Below are 7684 nucleotides of genomic sequence, written 5' to 3' on the forward strand. Positions count from 1 at the left end.
TGTGTTGAAGTTGCTTCAAGAGGCAGTTTGGAACGCGGTAGTAAGTGTTCCAACCAAGGACAAACGATTTTTACATGCTACGTACTTCAGCACTCTGCGGCCCCATTCTGTGAGCTTATGTGGCTTACCACTTCACCTTGTTGCTCCTAAACGTTTCCACTTCACAATAACAGCACTTACAGTTGACTGGGGCAGTTAGAGCAGGGCAAAAATGTGAAAAAATTACTTGTTGAAAAGGTGGCATCCTATGACGGTGCCATATTGAAAGTCACTGAGTTCTTCAGTAAGGTCATTGTACTGCCAATATTTTTCTATGGCGATTGCATGGCTGTGTGCTCGATTTTATGCACCTGCCAGTAACGGGTATGGCTGAAATAGCCGAATCCACCAATATGAAGGGGTGTCCACATACTTTTGTACATATCAGTACATTACATAGTCAATGAGATGTCATTTACTACCCATTGGGCGGTGCACAATTGACCCAGCGTCATCCGGGTTAGGGTTTGGCTGGGTTAGGCTGTCATTGTAAATAAGAATTTGTTCTTAACTGACTTGCCTAGTTAAATAAAGGTAGAAAATAAAGTTAGATTGGGTCAAAAATCGAATCAAAGTTATTTGTCACATGCGCCAAATACAACAGGTGTAGACCTTACCGTGAAATGCTTACTTACAAGCCCTTAACCAACAATGCAGTTCAAGAAATAGAGTTGAGAAAATATTTTCAAAATAAAGTATAGTAAAAAATTAAATAAATACTAACACAATAAATAAGGTTAAATACATTTTTTTTAAACATTTGTAAAAATACTATGATGATAATGAATGACTTCCAATTCTACGGTAAACCATAGAGCATCATCTATTTTATTTAGGTTACTCTGTATATATACACTGAGTTTACCAAACAATGAGAACACATTCCTAAATTTGATGCACTATTGTAAAGTGGTTGTTCCACTGGATATCATAAGGTGAATGCACCAATTTGTAAGTCGCTCTGGATAAGAGCGTCTGCTAAATGACTTAAATGTAAATGTAAATGTAAATTTGAGTTGCACCCTGCCTTTTGCCCTCAGAACAGCCTCAATTCGCTGGAGAATGGCCTCTACAATATGTCGAAGCGTTCCACAAGTATGCTGGCCCATGTTGACTCCAATGCTTCCCACAGTTGTGTCAAGTTGGCTGTATGTTCTTTGTGTGATGGACCAATATTGATACACAATAAAACTGGAAACTGTTGAGCGCACCTTGCACCTAGTACCATACTACTACCAGTTCAAAGGCACTTAAATCTTTTGTCTTGCCCATTCACCCTCTGAATGGCACATATACAGTGCATTCGGGAAGGATTTAGACCCCTTGACTTTTTCCACACTTTGTGACGCTACAGCCTTATTCTAAAATGTATTAAATGTTTGTTTTTTCTCATCAATCTCCAAGAAATACCCCATAAAGACAAATCAAAAACAGTTTTTTGGAAATGTTTGCAAATTTATAAACTAGAAAAAACGTAAATAATACATTTACATAAGTATTCAGACCCTTTACTCAGTACTTTGTTGAAGCACCTTTGGCAGCGATTACAGCATCGAGTCTTCTTGGGTATGACGCTACAAGCTTGGCACACCTGTTTTTGGGGAGTTTCTCCAATTCTTCTCCGCATATCCTCTCAAGCTCTGTCAGGTTGGATGGGGAGCGTCGCTGCACAGCAATTTTCAGGTCTCTCCAGAGATGCTCCCGAGTGGTGCAGCGGTCTAAGGCACTGCATCTCAGCGCTAGAGGCATCACTACAGACCCTGGTTGGATTCCAGGCTGTATCACAACTGGCAGTGATTGAGAGTCCCATAGGGTGGTGCACAATTGGCCCAGTGTCGTCCAGGTTAAGGTTTGTAGGCTGTGTGTCTTGGAAAGTTTTTTTGCCTGGTCACAACATGTGTTGTGTTGTGCATTGAAGGGAAGAGAACGGAATAGGTGAAACGCATAACGTAAACGCGAGAAGGAATACAACGTGGCTACTGTGAACTGTGTTTAAGGGTGATCAGGGGTGTATTCATTCTGCCGATTCTGTTGAAAAACGTTTCTTAAACAGGAGCAAACGAAACAAAACGGGGATAAACATACCTGAATTTGTCCAATAGAAACTCTTGTTTGCAACTGTTCGACTAATGATTACACCCATTATCAGCTAGATGCAGGCAAGAGTGTGCAAGGCAGTATTGAATGTCACTGTCGGACCATGTGTCACTGTCTGTCACATCAAATTTCTCTCTTGACCTCTGTGCACCCACTTTGTAAACATTCATTCGTAGGTTAGGTTGAGTGCTTTGGATCAGGTTTTCATCAAGGATCTCTTTGTACTTTGCTCCGTTCATCTTTGCCTCGATCCTGACTAGTATCCCAGTCCCTGCCGCTGAAAAACATCCCCACTGAATGATTCTGCCACTACCATGCTTCACCATATGGATGGTGCCTGGTTTCCTCCAGATGTGACACTTGGCATTCAGGCCAAAGAGTTCAATCTTGGTTTCATCAGACCAGAGAATCTTGTTTCTCATGGTCTGAGAGTCTTTAAGTTGCCTTTTGGCAAACTCCAAGCAGGTGGTCACGTGCCTTTTACTGAGGAGTTGCTTCTGTCTGGCCACTCTACCACAAAGGCCTGATTGGTGGAGTGCTGCAGAGATGGTTGTCCTTCTGGAAAGTTCACCCATCTCCACAGAGGAACTCTGGAGCTCTGTCAGATTGATCATCGGGTTCTTGGTCAACTCCCTGACTAAGGCCCTTCTCCCCCGATTGGTCAGTTTAGCCGGAAGGCCAGCTTTAGGAAGAGTCTTGATGGCTTCAAACTTCTTCCATTTAAGAGTGATGGAGGCCACTGTGTTCTTGGGGACCTTCAATGCTGCAGACTTTTTTTGGTACGCTTCCCCAGATCTGTGCCTCGACACAATCTTGTCTCTGAGCTCTACGGACAGTTCCTTCGACCTCATGGCTTGGTTTTTGCCCTGACATGCACTGTCAACTGTGGGACCTTATATAGACAGGTGTGTGCCTTTCCAAATCATGCACAATGAATTTAATTTACCACAGGCGGACTCCAATCAAGTTGTAGAAACATCTCAAGGTTGTTCAATGGAAAAAGGATGCACATGAGCTACATTTCTAGTCTCATAGCAAAGGGTCTGAATACTTATGTAAATAAGGTATTTCTGTTTTTTATTTTGAATAAATGTGCAAAAATGTCCAAAAACTTGTTTTCGCTTTGTCATTATGGGGTATTGTGTGTAGATTGATGAGGAAACATGTTAATTTAATCATTTTTAGAAGAAGGCTGTAACGTAACAAAATGTGGAAAAAGTGAAGGGTCTGAATGGGGATACCTAGTCAGTCGTACAACTGAATGCATTCAACTGAAATGTGTATTCCGCATTTAACCCAACCCCTCTGAATAAGAGATGCGCTCTATTCAATCCATGTCTCAATTGTCTCAAGTCTCAAAAAAGTCTTAACAAGTGACATCAATAAGGGATCGTAGCTTTCAACTGGATTCACCTGGTCAGTCTATGTCATGGAAAGAGCAGGTGTTCTTAATGTTCACTCAGTGTTTAACATACTGCATGTAACACATACTTTCTTGTTAGATGCACATAAGTGAACAACATACATAGACATTTACAACCAGAACACATTCATTTACTGTATATGAAATGAAATAAATAGTATGGACCACTCTCGGTTTTTGGTTTTAGTAGAGGGATCCTCCCGTGTGCCCCCAAGCACACACACGTGTGCTTGAGTGTAAGACCCCACACAAAAGCCACTAATCACTAATGCCCTGGAAGACAAAGAGCTGCATTAGTATTCCCCTGAGCACCAACCAACACACAGACTGAAAGCCACACCACAGACCCAGATTAACAAAGCCTGCTGCTGCTGCACGAAACTGGGCATCACTCGCCTTAATCTGCTGTCTGAACAGCAGCCTGCGGCCTCTCCCTTCACCCACACCATACACATTGGTTAGAACATGTAAGCATCTTTTGCAAGTTTGCGTTTGGAACAATTTAATGTGGTTCTAAGTGTGTGTCTGTGTAAACAGTATAGTTAGAGCATAATGCTAAGCCCTGTGTTGCTGGCTCACTGCAGTAAAACACATTAGGGGTTGATGTATAAAACTTAACTACCACCTGTTCGCTCTATACACTGAGTTGACAGAAATAATGGGTATAGCTGTGATGTTTCCTCCAACTCACTGTGTCAGAAAAGGACACGCAAGCAAATACTTGAAACTCATGATCTTTAGAGGAGTATTGATTATGTCATTTGGCTTTACAAAACAAGTAGTAAGTTTAACATGGTGGTTACATTTTATGAATCAACCCCATTGCTATGTTTGTGAGAGGTAGAGAAGGGATTTGTCTTGTGTGTTGGTGAAATAGGGGTGTGATAACCATCTCTACCCTGGTTGACTGAATTAAGGAAATGTCTCTGTACGCATAAGACATTTTATATACCATTCAAAAACATATTGATTGATGGTTTATTGATACCAACGAATGAGCAACACTTATCAATCTTTATTCAACTTCAATCCATATTGTTCTTAATATAATTTGGGTTAACTGCAGGGCTTGTTGAAAAGGTACTGAGATGAGATGCACTATAGGGTGACAGCGTGACAACCATGTTGAGAGTGTGAGGAGAATGTGGTGTGTAGGAGACAGCCTTGTTAACAGAGTAGGCCTGAGGTAGGAGTTGTGGGATGCAGTGGAGGCATGACTACCTTGGTACGCTGGTATGTCAACTACAATGCAATGATTCACAGAGTGATAAAAGCAGTGCTGGAGAACACATCATGTGGAAGAGGCACCACAGCATTGTCCGGGGGATCCCAGAGCAACAGACTAACCGCATCAGGAGCAAGGAGGGAAAAGTGTGGTTGAAAAAGCGCTTCTCTAACAGCTGCATGTTCATGGTAAAGAAAGAGCCTAGGACTTTGGGGGAGGCTCCGATGCATTTTACGTGACATTGTGTACCCTGATTCTGATCCTATCCACACAAACTGTAGTTGATTAGCTATGTCAGATCATAACTGTCATTGTAGATATGGGGACGAGAGTGTCACTGATTTGCTGACAGTATTTCAGTAACTTCCCAATCGATTTTAGTCAGATACTGTACAATACATCAGACAAGGTTAGGAACCTGAGAAGGTCTGAAAACAGTGATGTTGTTATTGGGATGTCGCAAACTGAAGGACATAATTATTACAGTTCTAAATTACACTAGAAATGGTGGAAAAATATCTGTCTGTCTTGTGGTCCGGAGTGGGAAAATACAGTACATCCCAAGCACATCTACCCACTCATACATACGTCAAGTACAAACATAACACCAACACAGACAATAGATGTTATGTTGCTTGTTGGTCTACACTGTACCGAATGCTGTGTTTTTGAAGGCTTTGTAAGCTGGTTGTGTTGAGCTCCCTATGTAAACGCCTACGTGTTCAGTCGCCTTCTCTGGCCACTGTGGGTTTTTCCTCAGAGCAGCCTTGTTTCAAAGTCAACACTGCTCTACTTAGATGGAGAGACTAGGACAGGGATAGAGAGACTGTGAGGCCATTCAAGTTTCTCTGTTTTACAAAGTCCATGACTACACTTAAATCAAACATATTTTATCAATGCGACTGAATCACATTAAACATTTACAGTCATTAAGACATCCATGTACTGTAAAACTAATAAAGTAAAACATTTAGACTTCTGAACTGCACTGAATATTCTGGACACACCTTCTTTAGCTTGGTGTCAACAAATATCCATAGTAAAGCAGTCAACAGCTTCTTTTAATCAACATTTGAATATGATGTCGCAGAAGTACACAAAAGAGCCCAGGAATAATTGACCCCCCCTTTCACCATCTTGTCTCTCCCCTTTCCTCCACTCTAACTTTGTGGCAACTGCCACCCAGTGTATTTCCATGACAACCTGGGGGTTGTAAGAACGGCATGGAAACGTCAAACAGTGGGCTCGGCAGGCTCACATCAGAGGAGACAAAGAGCCAGTGAGCTACATGTGGTGAGAGGATGAACACTTTTCCCAGAAGCACCAGCCCACAGTAGCATGCCCAGGCACCCTGGGATACTGACACCCCCAAAGTCTTTGTCTTGTTCAACAATAAGATTCTATATGATGAAGCTGAATGGTATTACATAACTGTACATAACTGTAATACGTAACGCTATCTGGAGTTGCAACAAAGTGTCAAATGACTTACAAAAACGTAAAGATAATGTACAGTTAATGTACAGTTAATGTACAGTTAATGTAAAGATAATGTAAAGATAAACAAATATTTGTTGGAAAAGGACCCATAAGTAATCTGTTGTTTTACGAAGCATGTGACAAATACAATTTGATTTGATTTGAATGTAAAATGGGCAACAATGTGTTGAGAGTTGAGGGGATACCTGCACAGTTTTGCTGTGCCGCTCCAATACAGAGTGATTTTTACTACAATGTGTTGAGAGTTGAGGGGATACCTGCACAGTTTTGCTGTGCCGCTCCAATACAGAGTGATTTTTACTACAATGTGTTGAGAGTTGAGGGGATACCTGCACAGTTTTGCTGTGCCGCTCCAATACAGAGTGATTTTTACTACAATGTGTTGAGAGTTGAGGGGATACCTGCACAGTTTTGCTGTGCCGCTCCAATACAGAGTGATTTTTACTACAATGTGTTGAGAGTTGAGGGGATACCTGCACAGTATTGCTGTGCCGCTCCATTACAGAGTGATTTTTACTACAATGTGTTGAGAGTTGAGGGGATACCTGCACAGTATTGCTGTGCCGCTCCAATACAGAGTGATTTTTACTACAATGTGTTGAGAGTTGAGGGGATACCTGCACAGTTTTGCTGTGCCGCTCCAATACAGAGTGATTTTTACTACAATGTGTTGAGAGTTGAGGGGATACCTGCACAGTTTTGCTGTGCCGCTCCAATACAGAGTGATTTTTACTACAATGTGTTGAGAGTTGAGGGGATACCTGCACAGTTTTGCTGTGCCGCTCCAATACAGAGTGATTTTTACTACAATGTGTTGAGAGTTGAGGGGATACCTGCACAGTTTTGCTGTGCCGCTCCAATACAGAGTGATTTTTACTACAATGTGTTGAGAGTTGAGGGGATACCTGCACAGTATTGCTGTGCCGCTCCATTACAGAGTGATTTTTACTACAATGTGTTGAGAGTTGAGGGGATACCTGCACAGTATTGCTGTGCCGCTCCAATACAGAGTGATTTTTACTACAATGTGTTGAGAGTTGAGGGGATACCTGCACAGTTTTGCTGTGCCGCTCCAATACAGAGTGATTTTTACTACAATGTGTTGAGAGTTGAGGGGATACCTGCACAGTATTGCTGTGCCGCTCCAATACAGAGTGATTTTTACTACAATGTGTTGAGAGTTGAGGGGATACCTGCACAGTTTTGCTGTGCCGCTCCATTACAGAGGGATTTTTATTACAATGTGTTGAGAGTTGAGGGGATACCTGCACAGTATTGCTGTGCCGCTCCATTACAGAGTGATTTTTACTACAATGTGTTGAGAGTTGAGGGGATACCTGCACAGTATTGCTGTGCCGCTCCAATACAGAGTGATTTTTACTACAATGTGTTGAGAGTTG

Source organism: Salmo trutta, chromosome 27 (assembly GCF_901001165.1).
Source record: "Salmo trutta chromosome 27, fSalTru1.1, whole genome shotgun sequence".
In the NCBI taxonomy this organism is placed as follows: Eukaryota; Metazoa; Chordata; class Actinopteri; order Salmoniformes; family Salmonidae; genus Salmo; species Salmo trutta.